Consider the following 20,764-nt stretch of genomic DNA (forward strand, 5'->3'; position numbering starts at 1 on the left):
CCTCCACATAACTCCAGCTATCCTGTGCGGTACCAAGGGGTTATAGAAGGGGGGGAGAGTGTTATTCACTGTTATTATTGCTGTGTAATCTATTGAGGTTACTCAGTCAGCACCAGGCATTTATCATATATCTGCCTACTGGGGCGCTGTGTGTGCTGGCTCCTTATGCCCTGAGTCTCTCTGAAGGTACTCTGGGGGAAATTGTGTCTGACATTTTCGTGTGTGTGTGTGTGTGTGTGTGTGTGTGTGTGTGTGTGTGTGTGTGTGTGTTTATGTTTATATATCACACATTACCATGTCTAGGGGCTCTGTTTCTTGTGCTGCAGAGTGTGTATCTTCTCCACTGGAGTCTATTCCATGTACTCAGGAATGCAATATACTGTCTCAGCCCTCTGAATCCGAACCCCAGTGGGTGGCTTCTCTTAAGGGAATGATATCCCAGATTTCATCTAGGATGGCTCATAATGAGACTGAAACATAGGTTTTGAAAAGATCTATGGAGGTTTTGTCGTATTCAACTCCCACTACCTCATCCAAGGCCCCTGATGTATATCAGAAAAAGCGTGCTCTTGCAACAATAATGCATGTCGACACGGATACCGAATCTGATTCAGAGGAAGGTGATGGGGATATACGGGGGGGGGGGGAGGGGCATCCGTTGCTAAGGGGGTGCAGCTCAAGATTGAGGCTATTAGGGATGTTTTAGACATTACTGATAAGGTTCCTGAGCAGGTGGAGGAGGCTTACTTTACTGACAATAAAAAAGCCTCCCTTACCTTCCCTGTGTCTAAAGAATTGAACACATGGGGGTATATTTACAAAGATTCGTGTTTTTGCAGTTTTGAAGGGTGTTTAAACTTGAATGGTATCTGGTGCATTTTACTGCAACTTTTTGAATCCTGATACGATCATTCACTAATCTGCCGACTTTTCCCAATTCGTATTTTCCGATGTCGATGTGATTCGTAATGTTAGGCAGTGTTTTACGGGAGTGATGAGTAAAACACTGCCTGACAAAACACAAGTAATCCCGGCCGGATCTGTGAGATCCATGCAGGGCTTCATTGTGTACCTTAAAAAGGTGTTTAAAGTCGTTAAAAATCAGAAAAAATTGCGTGGGGTCCCCCCTCCTAAGCACAACCAGCCTCGGGCTCTTTGAGCCGGTCCTGGTTGACAAAATATGGGGAAAAAATGACAGGGGTTATGTACCTTGCTAGTGGAGCCCGGTGCTGGTTTCAAAAATACGGGGGACCCCTACGCTTTTTGTCCCCCGTATTTTTGAAACCAGCACCGGGCTCCACTAGCAAGGTACATAATGCCACAGCCGGGGGACACTTTTATACTGGTCCCTGCGGCCCTGGCATTACATACCCAATTAGTCACCCCTGGCCGGGGTACCCTGGAGGAGTGGGAACCCCTTAAATCAAGGGGTCCCCCCTCCAGCCACCCAAGGGCCAGGGGTGAAGCCCGAGGCTGTCCCCCCCATCCAAGGGCGGCGGATGGGGGGCTGATAGCCATGTGTAAAAAATGTGAATATTGTTTTTAGTAGCAGTACTACAAGTCCCAGCAAGCCTCCCCCGCATGCTGGTACTTGGAGAACCACAAGTACCAGCATGCGGTGGAAAACCTGGCCCGCTGGTACCTGTAGTACTACTACTAAAAAAATACCCCCAAAAAAACAGGACACACACACCGTGAAAGTATAAGTTTATTACATACATGCACACCTCCAAACATACATACTTACCTATGTTCACACGAGGCTCGGTCCTCTTCTCCATGTAGAATCCTTGGGGGACCTGTGAAAAAAATTATACTCACATAATCCAGTGTAGATTGTGTCCAAAGTATAATCCACGTACTTGGCAAAACAAAAAAACGGAAACCCGACCACGCACTGAAAGGGGTCCCATGTTTACACATGGGACCCCTTTCCCCAACTGCCAGGACCCCCCCCTCCCCCCTGACTCCTGTCAAAGAGGGTCCCTTCAGCCAATCAGGGAGCGCCACGTTGTGGCACTCTCCTGATTGGCTGTGTGCTCCTGTAGTGTCTGTGTGGCAGCACACGGCAGAGATACAATGTTGCGCCTATGCGCTCCATTGTAGCCAATGGTGGGAACTTTGCGGTCAGTGGTGAGGTTACTTTCGGTCAACCGAAAAAGTCTAAAAAAGTGGTTTTACCGTACCTGGGTCCACCGCTTTAAAAGAGCCGGACAACCGCAAGATTGAGACTACACTCAAATCTTTATACACAGCAAATGGTGTAGCTTTAAGGCCTACTATTGCTTGTGCATGGATTTCTAAAGCCATTGTAAAGTGGTCAGGCATTTTACTAGAGGATTTAGATTCTATGGATAGAAGTGACATTGAATTATTTTTACGTCACATACAGGATTCTGCAGGTTTTATGGTGGAAGCCATGAAAGACCTTGGTCATCTGAGCGCAAGAGTCTCTTCCATGGCTGTCTCGGCACGCAGGGGACTCTGGCTGCGCCAATGGTCTGCGGACGCGGAATCCAAGAAGAGTGTGGAGAACCTACCCTTCCAAGGTCAGGCTCTGTTTGGGGAAGCGTTAGATGCGTGGATCTCTACGGCAACTGCTGGTAAGTCAACTTTTCTTCCCTCTGCTGCACCACAGACAAAGAAATCATATCCTACGTCTGCGATGCAGTCCTTGTCGGTTTATGTAGGCCTTTCGGACCGCTAAAGCAAAAAAGTCCAAATCTCCCTACACTTTCTTTAGAGGTGGCCGGGGGAGATCCCGAAAGCCTACACCCGCAGGTTCCCAGGAACAGAAACCTGGTTCTGCTTCCTCAAAATCCTCGTCATGACGGTGTACCTCCCAGCCTGGAGATCGGGCAGGTGGGAGCAAGACTAAGAAATTTCAGTCATGTCTGGGCGTCCTCATGCCTGGATCCCTGGGTACTGGATATTGTTACCCAGGGGTACAGACTGGAGTTTCAAAAACTCCAGCCTCACAGATTCTTCAAATCGGGCTTGCCAGCTTTGCTGACAGAAAGTGCTATCCTACAAGAAGCCATTCAAAAGTTGCTAAGGTCAAATGTCATTGTTCCGGTTCCACCTCACCTACACCACAAGGGTTATTACTCAAACCTGTTTGTGGTACCGAAACCGGATAGTTCGGTAAGACCGATATTAAACCTAAAGTCATTGAACCCCTACTTGAGGGAATTCAATTTCAAGATAGAGTCTCTGAAAGTGGTGATCTCAGGTCTGGAGGAAGGGGAATTACTGGTATCCCTGGATATGAAGGATGCATACCTTCACATCCCGATCTGGCCACCTCACCAGGCTTATCTCAGATTTGCGCTATTAATTCCAGGCACTGCTGTTTGGCCTCTCCACGGCACCAAGAGTGTTCACCAAGATGATGGCGGAGATGATGCTAGTCCTCCGCACGCAGGGTGTGAACATATTTCCTTATCTGGACGACCTACTGATAAAAGTGTCTTCCAGGGAGAAGCTGTTACAGAGCATTGCTCTAACGACTCAACTACTCCAGGATCATGGATGGATCCTGATCATTACAAAGTCGCATTTAGAGCTGACAAGGAGACTGTCCTTCCTGGGGATGATCCTCAACACTTAAGTACAGAGGGTGTTTCTGCGTTGGTGATACAAACAATGGTCCGGGATGTCCTGAAGTCAGTCCGGGTATTGGTTCATCAGTGCATTCGCCTTCTGGGGAAGATGGTTGCCTCCTACGAGGCTCTACAGTATGGAAGATTCCATGCATTGTCTTTCCAACTGGATCTCCTGGACAAATGGTCGGGATCTCATCTTCACATGCACCAGAGGATACGTCTGTCACTGAAAGCCAGAATATCGCTCCTCTGGTGGATGCAAACTTCTCACCTACTAGAGGGCCGCCGGTTCGGAATTCAGAATTGGATCCTCCTAACCACGGATGCAAATCTCAGAGGTTGGGGAGCAGTCACCCAGGGGGAAAACTTCCAAGGAAGGTGATCAAGTCTGGAATCCATCCTTCCGATAAACATTCTGGAACTAAGGGCCGTGTACAACGGTCTTCTACAAGCGGCACATCTTCTAAAAGATCAGGCCATTCAAGTTCAGTTGGACAATGTAACAACAGTGGCCTACATAAACCGACAAGGCGGAACGAAGAGCAGAGCTGCAATATCAGAGGTAACAAGAATCATCCTCTGGGCGGAAAAGCACGCAGTGGCGCTGTCAGCAATCTTCATTCCGGGAGTGGACAACTGGGAAGCGGACTTCCTAAGCAGACAGGATCTCCATCTGGGAGAGTGGGGCCTCCACCCAAAGGTGTTCACAGAGGTGACAAGCCTTTGGGGCGTACCTCAAATAGACATGATGGCCTCATGCAGGGTCGGAGCTAGGGTGTTCGGCGCCCCCCTGCAAACTATAAATATGCGCCCTCCCATATTCCTTTGGTGTGCACCGGGAAGAGGGGTGTGGTCTCACAAGTAAGGGGCATGGCCACACAATAGTACCCCCATTCAAAATTACGCCACACAGTAGCACAATCTTATTCATCTTATACATAATGCCCCATCCATAGTAGTAGCGTCCTTATATGTAATGCACCCCAGTAGTAGTAGTATCCTTATACATAATGCCCCCCCAGTAGTAGTAGCGTCCTTATACGTAGTGCACCCCCAGTAGTAGTAGCGTCCTTATACATAGTGCACCCCCAGTAGTAGTAGCATCCTTATACAAAATGCCCCCCCAGCAGTAGTAGCATGCTTATACATAATGCCCCCCCAGTAGTAGTAGCATCCTTATACATAATGCTCCCCCAGTAGTAGTAGCGTCCTTATACATAATGCACCCACAGTAGTAGTAGCATCCTTATACATAGTGCACTCCCAGTAGTAGACGCGTCCTTATATGTAATGCCCCCCCAGCAGTAGTAGCGTCCTTATGCATAATGCCCCCCCCAGTAGTAGTAGCATCCTTATACATAATGCACCCACAGTAGTAGTAGCGTCCTTATACGTAGTGCACTCCAGTAGTAGAAGCGTCCTTATACGTAATTCCCCCCCAGTAGTAGTAGCATCCATATACGTAGTCCACCCACAGTAGTAGAAGCGTCCTTATACATAATGCCCCCCAGTAGTAGTACCGTCCTTAGACATAATGCCCCCCCAGTAGTAGCGTCCGTATACATAATTCCCTCCCCCCAGTAGTAGTAGCATAGTTATACGTAATGCCCCCCACTAATAGTAGCGTCCTACACATAATGCCCCAAGTAGTAGTATCGTCCTTAAACGTAATGACCCCCCCCAGTAGTAGCGTCGTTACACGTAATGGCCCCCCCATTAGTAGCGTCATTACAAGTAATGCCCCCCTATAGTAGTAGCGTCCTTATATGTAATGCCCCCCCAGTAATAGTAGCATCCTATTCATAATGCCCCCAAGTTGTAGTATCATCCTTATATGTAATGACCCCCCCAGTAGTAGCGTCGTTACACGTAATGACCCCCCCAGTAGTAGCGTCGTTATACGTAATGCCCCCCCAGTAGTAGTGTCCATAAAGCACATGCACACAGACATACCTCACACACACACACACACTTCTCTCACCCTTCACTTACCTTAGCCAGTCTCCCTCTGTACAGCAGCCTGGTCCGTGTAGCCCCGCCCCATTCTGTCCCGTGTAGCTCCGCCCCCTTCTGTCTCGTACACAGCGCTGTCCTGTCACACAGGGGAGGGGAGGGAGGAGGCTTTTCATGCTGCAGATGCCGCTGTCAGTGCCTGTCATATAGTGACAGGCGCAGAGTGCCTGTCATACAGTGACAGGCGCAGCAGCAGCAGCAGCAGGGGGGACAGGACGGCGCAGCAGGGAAGGGATGCAGAGCAGGGGGAGCGGCTCTCCGTCCCAGCGCCTCCCTGCACTGCATCCCTTTGATGAGCGGGTAGCGCCGGGCCTGGCCTCATGCCTCAACAAGAAGCTTCGGAGATATTGTTCCAGGACAAGGGATCCACAGGCAGTGGCGGTGGATGCCCTGGTAACTCTGTGGGTATTCAAGTCAGTGTACGTGTACCCTCCACTTCCACTCATCCAAGGATTCTCAAACTAATAAAGAGAACAAGAGTTCAGGCGATCCTCATTGCTCCGGACTGGCCAAGAAGAGCTTGGTACGTGGATCTTCTGGAGTTATTGCTGGAAGATCCGAGGCCTCTTCCTCTTCGAGAGGACCTTCTGCAACAGGGGCCATTCGCTTATCAAGACTTACCGCGGCTACGTTTGACGGCATGGAGGTTGAGCGCCAGATATTAGCTCGGAAGGGCATTCCGAACAAAGTAATTCCTACCCTGATACAAGCTAGAAAAGGAGTAATGTCAAAACATTACCATCGGATTTGGAAAAAATACGTGTCTTAGTGCAAATCCAAAAAGTTTCCCACGGTGGAGTTTCAACTTGGACGGTTTCTTCTCTTCCTGCAAACAGGGGTGGGTGTGGGCCTGCACCTGGTCTCCATAAAGGTCCAGAAACAATTGGCTGTACTCCCTGAGGTTCAGACTTTCTTGAAAGGGGTTCTGCACATCCAACCTCCCTTTGTGCCTTTGACGGCATCTTGGGACCTTAATGTGGTACTGCAGTTCCTGCAATCAGATTGGTTCGAGCCTTTGCAGGAGGTTGAGGTCAAGTTTCTTACTTGGAAGACTGTCACACTGTTGGCATTGGCATCTGCTAGAAGTGTGTCGGAACTGGGGGCATTGTCCTACAAGAGCCCCTACTTGATTTTTCATGAAGATAGAGCTGAGCTATTTCTTCCGAAGGTTGTGTCGGCTTTTCATATCAACCAACCTATTGTGTTGGCAGTGGCTACTGACTCCTCAATTACTTCAAAGTCCTTGGATGTTGTGAGGGCTTTGAAGATTTATGATGAGAGAACTTCTCTTCACAGAAAGTCGGGAGCTCTGTTTGTCCTTTATGATCCCAACAAGGTTGGGTGACCTGCTTCTCAGCAGACGATTTCTCGCTGGATCAGGTTTACTATCCAGCATGATTATTCTACGACAGGATTGCCGTGTCCTAAATCCGTTAAGGCCCACTCTACTCGTAAAGTGGGTTCTTCCTGGGCGGCTGCCCGGGGTGTCTCGGCTTTACAACTTTGCCAAGCAGCAACTTGGTCAGGGTCGAACACGTTTGCTAAGTTCTACAAGTTTGATACTTTTGCCTATGAGGACCTAAAGTTTGGTCAATCAGTTCTGCAGGAACATCCGCGCTCTCCCTCTCGTTCTGGGAGCTTTGGTACATCCCCGTGGTACTAATGTGGACCCCAGCATCCTCTAGGATGTAAGAGAAAATAGGTTTTTAATTACCTACCGGTAAATCCTTTTCTCGTAGTCCGTAAAGGATGCTGGGCGCCCGCCCAGCGCTTCGTTTTCCTGCAGTTTTTACTTGGTTCAGTACTGCCTTGTTATTTGGTTATGGACTGCATTGTTACTTGGTTAAGTAATGTTGTTCAGCCGTTGCTGACTTGATTCAAGCTGGTTAGCTTGGTCTTCTGTTGTTATGTGTGAGTTGGTGTGAATCTCACCACTATCTGTGTATTTCCTTCTCTCGAAGTATGTCCGTCTCCTCGGGCACAGTTTCTAGACTGAGTCTGGTAGGAGGGGCATAGAGAGAGGAGCCAGCCCACACTATTAAACTCTTAAAGTGCCCATGGCTCCCAAGGGACCCGTCTATACCCCATGGTACTAATGTGGACCCCAGCATCCTGTACGGACTACGAGAAAAGGATTTACCGGTAGGTAATTAAAATCCTATTTTTTCTACTGCACATGCGCAAAATGATGAGAAGATTCTGCCACTGGAGCGGCCGATGCGGGAGTCCAGAGAAGCAAGTATCGAAGAAATGGGTGCAAGGTGTGCGGATTAGGCCCCCAGTGGCCCGTATTGACTGCATACCCTGCACCCATTATAGATACATCACTGGAGAGCAGGTACTACTTACTCGGAACTGAGCCTGTTGGAGGGACCTGGCGGGGGGACAAATGTCACGCTTGCAGCGCAGCACTTAGTATTTGACATTATTTTTTGGGGAGAGGCATGGCCACACCTGCCAGGTCACATCAACCCAGGCCGTATGTATGTTTCAGAGGCCCTGTTTCTAAGTGACAAAATCATATGTTTGTATACAGTAGGTGCATATGTGTGCTTCCATTTACTAGACCTGCAGAGAATCATTTAGTGCAAGATACACTGCACAAACTTGCAAAGTTTTCATCCTGTATCAGGGACAATGGGGGAGATTTAGCAAAGCTATTTATAAGAAAACTAATCGAAACCCTTTAATTCACATTTTTTTAGTAACCAGATCGCATTTTCCATACTCATAAAAATTAAAAGTAAAAAAATAAAATAAATCATACCCACCTTTTAGTTGATTGGTGCTCCATATATGCCGACATTCTGGCTGCTCTCTGCGGGAGAGAGCAGCCAGGTCGGCTCAGCAGGGGGGCAAGGGAGGGCTGTGACGTGGGGAGGAGGTGGACCGGAGGCGGGACGGGGGTGGAGCAAAGGCGGGACAGAGGCGGAGTTACAGTGCCACATCCTTTAAGCCATGCCCCCCGCTCTGTAATGCCGCGATCCCCGGCATTACACTGCAGGGGGCGTGGCTATGATGACGTGATTCAGCAAGAAACGCGTCATCAACTGCCCGGACCGCCCACTTTACACACTAAGTGGGCGGACGGGCAGGGGGACCCCTGATTCCGGGAGACTTGCCTGCTCTTCCAGGGGGCCGGGATGATCACCCGATTTTCGGGAGCCTCCCGGCCATTTCGGGAGAGTAGGCAAGTATGTTGGTGCTCTAGTGCGGACTGCCGGTCATCAGGGCTCCTTGTCGCTCCTGTGACCCGCGCTGCAGTAAAGTGATACCGCAAAGTGGCAGCTCACTTTACATAACCGAAGGTCACAGCTGCAGGGAGTCCCGAAGACCGGCAGCCCTCCAGGAGCACCAATCCCTGGGTAGGTGAGTATAATCAGCGGTGGTGGTGTGCGGATGTCGCGGCGTGGGTAGTGGTGACAGTGGCATCGCAGAGACAGCTTTCCCTGCATGCGATAATTGATATATCTATGCGATGTAGTCAATTATCGCAGTGCGGATTGGGTTGGTTTTATCACAGCTCATCCATGTCCTCAGATGTGGATGGTGATAAATCGGCCCCTTAGAGAGAGAGAGAAAGTGGAGAGAGCCTAATTAATAACCAATCAGCTCCTAATTGTCATGTTACAGGCTGTGTTTGAAAAATTTCAGGAGCTGATTGGTTTGTACTTTAGCTCTCCATTTTCTCTTTCTTCAAGTTTTGATAAATCTCCCACAATATCTATTAGAAAAGAGAAAATTCTCTGCAACATACTGTATCTCACTTTACAGGAGATTTTCTGCTGCCAGCTATTTTTACATTTGCCACGTAAATGCCAAGTTTAACACATTGGGTGTTAGATTAGCACATTTTGCACAAATGTAACACATGCCCAAGTCATAAAAGGCTGTCTGTAGACAAGCAAATGTAAACCTAGCATACCCATTTACTGGTTTTCCATAAAGAACTCCAGCCTGGATTTCTGCTTCCACCTGCCTGTACAAACTGTGGCTTATGCATCATAAATACATACCCTCCAACTGTACCATTTTAGCTGGTACAGCAAAGGCGTCAGAACGGGAGGGACAAGGTGGCAGCATGCCCCCCCAAATGAGACAGAGGTGCAGGCGTGGGTGAGGGGGAGTGCTTAACCCCGGATCCCCACGGGCAAATCCACCTTTGAGAAGTGTACTGCCGCAGCCTGCTATTCCACACATCCTGTCTTAGGCTCTTCACAGATGCATTACTGCAAGGAGGCGTGGCCATGCTGAGCCTGCTGGGATATCCCCGCATCCTCCCAGTAATGCATCTATGAAGAGCCGGCTAGGAGGACATGGGACACCGCAGCAGGCTGCGGCAGCACACTACAGGAGGAGTCGCCTGTACTGTAGGTAATCACTAGTGATGAGCGCCTGAAATTTTTCGGGTTTTGTGTTTTGGTTTTGGGTTCGGTTCCGCGGCCGTGTTTTGGGTTCGACCACGTTTTGGCAAAACCTCACCGAATTTTTTTTGTCGGATTCGGGTGTGTTTTGGATTCGGGTGTTTTTTTCAAAAAACCCTAAAAAACAGCTTAAATCATAGAATTTGGGGGTCATTTTGATCCCATATTATTATTAACCTCAAAAACCATAATTTCCACTCATTTTCAGTCTATTCTGAATACCTCACACCTCACAATATTATTTTTAGTCCTAAAATTTGCACCGAGGTCGCTGGATGACTAAGCTAAGCGACCCTAGTGGCCGACACAAACACCGGGCCCATCTAGGAGTGGCACTGCAGTGTCACGCAGGATGTCCCTTCCAAAAAACCCTCCCCAAACAGCACATGACGCAAAGAAAAAAAGAGGCGCAATGAGGTAGCTGTGTGAGTAAGATTAGCGACCCTAGTGGCCGACACAAACACCGGGCCCATTTAGGAGTGGCACTGCAGTGTCACGCAGGATGTCCCTTCCAAAAAACCCTCCCCAAACAGCACATGACGCAAAGAAAAAAAGAGGCGCAATGAGGTAGCTGTGTGAGTAAGATTAGCGACCCTAGTGGCCGACACAAACACCGGGCCCATCTAGGAGTGGCACTGCAGTGTCACGCAGGATGGATCTTCCAAAAAACACTCCCCAAACAGCACATGACGCAAAGAAAAAAAGAGGCGCAATGAGGTAGCTGACTGTGTGAGTAAGATAAGCGACCCTAGTGGCCGACACAAACACCGGGCCCATTTAGGAGTGGCACTGCAGTGTCACGCAGGATGTCCCTTCCAAAAAACCCTCCCCAAACAGCACATGACGCAAAGAAAAAAAGAGGCGCAATGAGGTAGCTGTGTGAGTAAGATTAGCGACCGTAGTGGCCGACACAAACACCGGGCCCATTTAGGAGTGGCACTGCAGTGTCACGCAGGATGTCCCTTTCAAAAAACCCTCCCCAAACAGCACATGACGCAAAGAAAAAAAGAGGCGCAATGAGGTAGCTGTGTGAGTAAGATAAGCGACCCTAGTGGCCGACACAAACACCGGGCCCATCTAGGAGTGGCACTGCAGTGTCACGCAGGATGGCCCTTCCAAAAAACACTCCCCAAACAGCACATGACGCAAAGAAAAAAAGAGGCGCAATGAGGTAGCTGACTGTGTGAGTAAGATAAGCGACCCTAGTGGCCGACACAAACACCGGGCCCATTTAGGAGTGGCACTGCAGTGTCACGCAGGATGTCCCTTCCAAAAAACCCTCCCCAAACAGCACATGACGCAAAGAAAAAAAGAGGCGCAATGAGGTAGCTGTGTGAGTAAGATTAGCGACCGTAGTGGCCGACACAAACACCGGGCCCATTTAGGAGTGGCACTGCAGTGTCACGCAGGATGTCCCTTCCAAAAAACCCTCCCCAAACAGCACATGACGCAAAGAAAAAAAGAGGCGCAATGAGGCAGCTGTGTGAGTAAGATTAGCGACCCTAGTGGCCGACACAAACACCGGGCCCATTTAGGAGTGGCACTGCAGTGTCACACAGGATGTCCCTTCCAAAAAACCCTCCCCAAACAGCACATGACGCAAAGAAAAAAAGAGGCGCAATGAGGTAGCTGACTGTGTGAGTAAGATAAGCGACCCTAGTGGCCGACACAAACACCGGGCCCATTTAGGAGTGGCACTGCAGTGTCACGCAGGATGTCCCTTCCAAAAAACCCTCCCCAAACAGCACATGACGCAAAGAAAAATAAAAGAAAAAAGAGGTGCAAGATGGAATTGTCCTTGGGCCCTCCCACCCACCCTTATGTTGTATAAACAAAACAGGACATGCACACTTTAACCAACCCATCATTTCAGTGACAGGGTCTGCCACACGACTGTGACTGATATGACGGGTTGGTTTGGACCCCCCCCCAAAAAAAGAAGCAATTAATCTCTCCTTGCACAAACTGGCTCTACAGAGGCAAGATGTCCACCTCATCATCATCCTCCGATATATCACCGTGTACATCCCCCTCCTCACAGATTATCAATTCGTCCCCACTGGAATCCACCATCTCAGCTCCCTGTGTACTTTGTGGAGGCAATTGCTGCTGGTCAATGTCTCCGCGGAGGAATTGATTATAATTCATTTTAATGAACATCATCTTCTCCACATTTTCTGGATGTAACCTCGTACGCCGATTGCTGACAAGGTGAGCGGCGGCACTAAACACTCTTTCGGAGTACACACTTGTGGGAGGGCAACTTAGGTAGAATAAAGCCAGTTTGTGCAATGGCCTCCAAATTGCCTCTTTTTCCTGCCAGTATAAGTATGGACTGTGTGACGTGCCTACTTGGATGCGGTCACTCATATAATCCTCCACCATTCTTTCAATGGTGAGAGAATCATATGCAGTGACAGTAGACGACATGTCCGTAATCGTTGTCAGGTCCTTCAGTCCGGACCAGATGTCAGCATCAGCAGTCGCTCCAGACTGCCCTGCATCACCGCCAGCGGGTGGGCTCGGAATTCTGAGCCTTTTCCTCGCACCCCCAGTTGCGGGAGAATGTGAAGGAGGAGATGTTGACAGGTCGCGTTCCGCTTGACTTGACAATTTTCTCACCAGCAGGTCTTTCAACCCCAGCAGACTTGTGTCTGCCGGAAAGAGAGATCCAAGGTAGGCTTTAAATCTAGGATCGAGCATGGTGGCCAAAATGTAGTGCTCTGATTTCAACAGATTGACCACCCGTGAATCCTTGTTAAGCGAATTAAGGGCTCCATCCACAAGTCCCACATGCCTAGCGGAATCGCTCCGTGTTAGCTCCTCCTTCAATGTCTCCAGCTTCTTCTGCAAAAGCCTGATGAGGGGAATGACCTGACTCAGGCTGGCAGTGTCTGAACTGACTTCACGTGTGGCAAGTTCAAAGGGCAGCAGAACCTTGCACAACGTTGAAATCATTCTCCACTGCGCTTGAGACAGGTGCATTCCACCTCCTATATCGTGCTCAATTGTATAGGCTTGAATGGCCTTTTGCTGCTCCTCCAACCTCTGAAGCATATAGAGGGTTGAATTCCACCTCGTTACCACTTCTTGCTTCAGATGATGGCAGGGCAGGTTCAGGCGTTTTTGGTGGTGCTCCAGTCTTCTGTACGTGGTGCCTGTACGCCGAAAGTGTCCCGCAATTCTTCTGGCCACCGACAGCATCTCTTGCACGCCCCTGTCGTTTTTTAAATAATTCTGCACCACCAAATTCAAGGTATGTGCAAAACATGGGACGTGCTGGAATTTGCCCATATTTAATGCACACACAATATTGCTGGCGTTGTCCGATGCCACAAATCCACAGGAGAGTCCAATTGGGGTAAGCCATTCCGCGATGATCTTCCTCAGTTGCCGTAAGAGGTTTTCAGCTGTGTGCGTATTCTGGAAGGCGGTGATACAAAGCGTAGCCTGCCTAGGAAAGAGTTGGCGTTTGCGAGATGCTGCTACTGGTGCCGCCGCTGCTGTTCTTGCGGCGGGAGTCCATACATCTACCCAGTGGGCTGTCACAGTCATATAGTCCTGACCCTGCCCTGCTCCACTTGTCCACATGTCCGTGGTTAAGTGGACATTGGGTACAGCTGCATTTTTTAGGACACTGGTGACTCTTTTTCTGAGGTCTGTGTAAATTTTCGGTATCGCCTGCCTAGAGAAATGGAACCTAGATGGTATTTGGTACCGGGGACACAGTACCTCCAACAAGTCTCTAGTTGGCTCTGCAGTAATGATGGATACCGGAACCACGTTTCTCACCACCCAGGATGCCAAGGCCTCAGTTATCCGCTTTGCAGTAGGATGACTGCTGTGATATTTCATCTTCCTCGCAAAGGACTGTTGGACAGTCAATTGCTTGGTGGAAGTAGTAAAAGTGGTCTTACGACTTCCCCTCTGGGATGACCATCGACTCCCAGCAGCAACAACAGCAGCGCCAGCAGCAGTAGGCGTTACACGCAAGGATGCATCGGAGGAATCCCAGGCAGGAGAGGACTCGTCAGAATTGCCAGTGACATGGCCTGCAGGACTATTGGCATTCCTGGGGAAGGAGGAAATTGACACTGAGGGAGTTGGTGGGGTGGTTTGCGTGAGCTTGGTTACAAGAGGAAGGGATTTACTGGTCAGTGGACTGCTTCCGCTGTCACCCAAAGTTTTTGAACTTGTCACTGACTTATTATGAATGCGCTGCAGGTGACGTATAAGGGAGGATGTTCCGAGGTGGTTAACGTCCTTACCCCTACTTATTACAGCTTGACAAAGGGAACACACGGCTTGACACCTGTTGTCCGCATTTCTGTTGAAATACCTCCACACCGAAGAGCTGATTTTTTTGGTATTTTCACCAGGCATGTCAACGGCCATATTCCTCCCACGGACAACAGGTGTCTCCCCGGGTGCCTGACTTAAACAAACCACCTCACCATCAGAATCCTCCTTGTCAATTTCCTCCCCAGCGCCAGCAACACCCATATCCTCCTCATCCTGGTGTACTTCAACACTGACATCTTCAATCTGACTATCAGGAACTGGACTGCGGGTGCTCCTTCCAGCACTTGCAGGGGGCGTGCAAATGGTGGAAGGCGCCTGCTCTTCACGTCCAGTGTTGGGAAGGTCAGGCATCGCAACCGACACAATTGGACTCTCCTTGTGGATTTGGGATTTCGAAGAACGCACAGTTCTTTGCGGTGCTACTGCTTTTGCCAGCTTGAGTCTTTTCATTTTTCTAGCGAGAGGCTGAGTGCCTCCATCCTCATGTGAAGCTGAACCACTAGCCATGAACATAGGCCAGGGCCTCAGCCGTTCCTTGCCACTCCGTGTGGTAAATGGCATATTGGCAAGTTTACGCTTCTCCTCCGACAATTTTATTTTAGGTTTTGGAGTCCTTTTTTTACTGATATTTGGTGTTTTGGATTTGACATGCTCTGTACTATGACATTGGGCATCGGCCTTGGCAGACGACGTTGCTGGCTTTTCATCGTCTCGGCCATGACTAGTGGCAGCAGCTTCAGCACGAGGTGGAAGTGGATCTTGATCTTTCCCTAATTTTGGAACCTCAACATTTTTGTTCTCCATATTTTAATAGGCACAACTAAAAGGCACCTCAGGTAAACAATGGAGATGGATGGATACTAGTATACAATTATGGACGGACTGCCGAGTGCCGACACAGAGGTAGCTACAGCCGTGAACTACCGTACTGTACTGTGTCTGCTGCTAATATAGACTGGTTGATAAAGAGATGTAGTAGTATGTATGTATAAAGAAGAAAGAAAAAAAAACCACGGGTAGGTGGTATACAATTATGGACGGACTGCCGAGTGCCGACACAGAGGTAGCTACAGCCGTGGACTACCGTACTGTACTGTGTCTGCTGCTAATATAGACTGGTTGATAAAGAGATGTAGTAGTATGTATAAGTATAAAGAAGAAAGAAAAAAAAACCACGGGTAGGTGGTATACAATTATGGACGGACTGCCGAGTGCCGACACAGAGGTAGCTACAGCCATGGACTACCGTACTGTACTGTGTCTGCTGCTAATATAGACTGGTTGATAAAGAGATGTAGTAGTATGTATAAGTATAAAGAAGAAAGAAAAAAAAACCACGGGTAGGTGGTATACAATTATGGACGGACTGCCGAGTGCCGACACAGAGGTAGCTACAGCCGTGGACTACCGTACTGTACTGTGTCTGCTGCTAATATAGACTGGTTGATAAAGAGATGTAGTAGTATGTATAAGTATAAAGAAGAAAAAAAAAAAACCACGGGTAGGTGGTATACAATTATGGACGGACTGCAGAGTGCCGACACAGAGGTAGCTACAGCCGTGGACTACCGTACTGTACTGTGTCTGCTGCTAATATAGACTGGTTGATAAAGAGATGTAGTAGTATGTATAAGTGTGTACCAAAGAAGCCGTCAGCGCCAACAGATGCAGTATCTCTAATTTCAACACTAGTATCAGGACCAAAAAAAGTAGTAAAATGACCAAATAACTTAAAGGTATATAAAAATACGAAAACTGCTTTAGTGGGCACTCCCTATATTTCGTTAGGGCGTCAGCCTAGTTACCTCAAGTAGAATAAGGCACCGGTATAAGTGCCTTGAGAAAAGGTGTGTGGACAGGGAATGAGGTAATGAAGGCGACCACTGGTGCCAAATAATATTAAAAAAGGTCAGGCAGTTTAAATTTAAAAAAGGAACAACATTTATTTATAAGATACTAATAAAAAACTCAGTACTAAAAAGGTGGGGGTCAATATAGGAGAAAACATACACAACAAACGTGAAAAAATGCTCATAAAAAGGCTTCAATAAAAAGGAGCATAAAAAATAGGACATAAAATCTATGGGAATAAAAGCAATTGAATTTAAAAGTAAAGAGGAGTAGATATCTTAACTTAGTGTTTGAGGTTAGATCAAGGTAGCACCCAACGCGTTTCATCCTATGTGGACTTCATCAAGTGAAGTCCACATAGGATGAAACGCGTTGGGTGCTACCTTGATCTAACCTCAAACACTAAGTTAAGATATCTACTCCTCTTTACTTTTAAATTCAATTGCTTTTATTCCCATAGATTTTATGTCCTATTTTTTATGCTCCTTTTTATTGAAGCCTTTTTATGAGCATTTTTTCACGTTTGTTGTGTATGTTTTCTCCTATATTGACCCCCACCTTTTTAGTACTGAGTTTTTTATTAGTATCTTATAAATAAATGTTGTTCCTTTTTTAAATTTAAACTGCCTGACCTTTTTTAATATTATTTGGCACCAGTGGTCGCCTTCATTACCTCATTCCCTGTCCACACACCTAGTATGTATAAGTATAAAGAAGAAAGAAAAAAAAAACCACGGGTAGGTGGTATACAATTATGGACGGACTGCCGAGTGCCGACACAGAGGTAGCTACAGTCGTGGACTACCGTACTGTACTGTGTCTGCTGCTAATATAGACTGGTTGATAAAGAGATGTAGTAGTATGTATAAGTATAAAGAAGAAAGAAAAAAAAAACACGGGTAGGTGGTATACAATTATGGACGGACTGCCGAGTGCCGACACAGAGGTAGCTACAGCCGTGGACTACCGTACTGTACTGTGTCTGCTGCTAATATAGACTGGTTGATAAAGAGATGTAGTAGTATGTATAAGTATAAAGAAGAAAGAAAAAAAAACCACGGGTAGGTGGTATACAATTATGGACGGACTGCCGAGTGCCGACACAGAGGTAGCTACAGCCGTGAACTACCGTACTGTACTGTGTCTGCTGCTAATATAGACTGGTTGATAAAGAGATGTAGTAGTATGTATGTATAAAGAAGAAAGAAAAAAAAACCTCGGGTAGGTGGTATACAATTATGGACGGACTGCCGAGTGCCGACACAGAGGTAGCTACAGCCGTGAACTACCGTACTGTACTGTGTCTGCTGCTAATATAGACTGGTTGATAAAGAGATGTAGTAGTATGTATGCATAAAGAAGAAAGAAAAAAAAAACCTCGGGTAGGTGGTATACAATTATGGACGGACTGCCGAGTGCCGACACAGAGGTAGCAACAGCCGTGAACTACCGTACTGTACTGTGTCTGCTGCTAATATAGACTGGTTGATAAAGAGATGTAGTAGTATGTATGTATAAAGAAGAAATAAAAAAAAACCTCGGGTAGGTGGTATACAATTATGGACGGACTGCCGAGTGCCGACACAGAGGTAGCTACAGCCGTGAACTACCGTACTGTACTGTGTCTGCTGCTAATATAGACTGGTTGATAAAGAGATGTAGTAGTATGTATGTATAAAGAAGAAAGAAAAAAAAACCACGGGTAGGTGGTATACAATTATGGACGGACTGCCGAGTGCCGACACAGAGGTAGCTACAGCCGTGGACTACCGTACTGTACTGTGTCTGCTGCTAATATAGACTGGTTGATAAAGAGATGTAGTAGTATGTATGTATAAAGAAGAAAGAAAAAAAAACCACGGGTAGGTGGTATACAATTATGGATGGACTGCCGAGTGCCGACACAGAGGTAGCTACAGCCGTGAACTACCGTACTGTGTCTGCTGCGACTGGATGATAAATAATGATATAAAAAAAATATATATATCACTACTGCAGCCGGACAGGTATATATTATATAATGACGGACCTGTTGGACACTGTCTGTCAGCAGAATGAGTTTTTTATAGAATAAAAAAAAAAACACCACACAAGTGAAGTCACACGACGAGTGTTTAACTTTTTCAGGCAATCACAATATAGTATACTACTAACTATACTGGTGGTCAGTGTGGTCAGGTCACTGGTCAGTCACACTGGCAGTGGCACTCCTGCAGCAAAAGTGTGCACTGTTTAATTTTAATATAATATGTACTCCTGGCTCCTGCTATAACCTATAACTGGCACTGCAGTGCTCCCCAGTCTCCCCCACAATTATAAGCTGTGTGAGCTGAGCACAGTAAGATATATATACATAGATGATGCAGCACACTGGGCTGAGCAGTGCACACAGATATGGTATGTGACTGAGTCACCGTGTGTATCGTTTTTTTCAGGCAGAGAACGGATATATTAAATAAAACTGCACTGTCTGGTGGTCACTGTGGTCAGTCACTAGTAAACTCTGCACTCTCTACACTTCTACAGTACTCCTAAGCTCCAGTAAATCAGGTCAATCTCTCTCTCTCTCTCTCTCTTCTAATCTAAATGGAGAGGACGCCAGCCACGTCCTCTCCCTATCAATCTCAATGCACGTGTGAAAATGGCGGCGACGCGCGGCTCCTTATATAGAATCCGAGTCTCGCGAGAATCCGACAGCGTCATGATGACGTTCGGGCGCGCTCGGGTTAACCGAGCAAGGCGGGAGGATCCGAGTCTGCTCGGACCCGTGAAAAAAACCATGAAGTTCGGGCGGGTTCGGATTCAGAGAAACCGAACCCGCTCATCTCTAGTAATCACTCACCCGCAGTGGGGGATGGGGGTGGAGAGGTTTGGGGGGGGGGGCGCCAACATGTCTTTTTTTCTGCGCCCCACCAACCGCTAAACATTGCAGTGCCCCTGCGGTACAGTACCATTTTGTTATGGTCTGTACCGTTAAAAAAAACCCTGTACCGGTTTGTACCGGATTTCTTAGTCTGCGGCGCTGCTTAGTGACGGGCAACTACCCTCCCCGTCATTCCATGGCTGTGTACAACTCTACAAAGCATATGGGGGAATGGAACTGAAAACAGGGGAGGAAGCATAGATTTGGAGAGAGTCTGGGCAGAGAGCAGCACAGACAAGACATAGCATAGAGAGAGGGCAGGTAGTGAGGGAAAGAGGAAGGCGACGCATGAGTGAAAGTCAGAGACGACAGACTGTAGAAATTAAATATGGCAAAGTCTGACAGCAAAGAGAGGATAGGAGTGGGAGTAAGAGGGGCAGAAAAGAAAGATAAGGACTCACATTTACCCTGCCGCCCCCTTTACCCATGGTCACACCCCCTTTACACATGGTCACACCCCCTTTGCACATGGTCACTACCCCTCGCCGCTAATGTACCGATTTTCACAGAGACATGTTGGAGGGTATGTAAATAAACATCAAATAAACATCAGAAATGATTATTCTTTTAATAAGGCAGGTAGGACTAGCAATATTGACTTGTTATTCACTGTAGACCTGTAAGAGTTACCTGTCTTATATTATGTTTACTGCCTCTCTCCAAGGACAGCTACAGTATAGCAGGGAAGGGATGTACAGTAGCTGAAGGGACATGACTGATAGAAGGTATACAAGTTATAAGGGCCCATTTATCAACGAGTTTTAGGGCAGATTTAGCAACAAGTAATATTCTTGTTATCACTCATTACCAGTGATAAATGGTACTCTAACCAATCAGCTCTAGCTATCATATGTTTGAAAAATGAAAGTTGGGAGCTGATTGGCTGGAGCACCATTTATTATACACAATGAGTTTTAAATTGCTAAAACTTGTTGATAAATGTGCCCCCTAGTACTATGGGATGCTTGAAAACAGTCGTCTTGGAGGTTGCCAGATGGGTGCGGCTAAGGAGGAGTCATATGGAAGAAGTACCATTTCAATAAAGACCACATCCTGTTTGCATAAGTTAGTGGCAGATCTGAGTGCCCATGGCAGAGACTATATGGGATTTGTGGCATCATAGGAGCATTGTGGAATAAGAGGCTACAAGTAGGTCTTTCAATAGAAATCTTGCGTTCTGTTTTCTCCTGGAATACTCAGTGATCTCAAATTTACAAACTTCGGGGAGATAGGTTACTGTAGTAATATGCTTCTATGATTTTTTGGTTTCAAAAATAATTTTTTTAAGTTTTTCTTAAATACGCAAAACGGTGTTGTTCCTATAATAGAGAGTTGTTTTTTTTAAATTAAGCTTAATAATAAATGTGCGAAAATCACAAAAAGTAGCCGATAGACTTCCATAGATTGCGTTTCCTATCATGCAGAAGCTCTGAAAGTTTTGCTTCTGGAGCTTGCCGCAAACAGGCACTTACAGCCCTATAGAATTCTGTCAGGACTGCTGTGCTGCTGGTCTACATGGGCTATCTCTATTATCTGCTGTGGACCACTTTAATAAATACGAGGAACAATGGGGGTAATTCTGAGTTGATCGCAGCAGCAAGTTTGTTAGCAATTGGGCAAAACCATGTGCACTGCAGGGGAGGCAG

Source organism: Pseudophryne corroboree, chromosome 3 (genome assembly GCF_028390025.1).
Source record: "Pseudophryne corroboree isolate aPseCor3 chromosome 3, aPseCor3.hap2, whole genome shotgun sequence".
In the NCBI taxonomy this organism is placed as follows: domain Eukaryota; kingdom Metazoa; phylum Chordata; class Amphibia; order Anura; family Myobatrachidae; genus Pseudophryne; species Pseudophryne corroboree.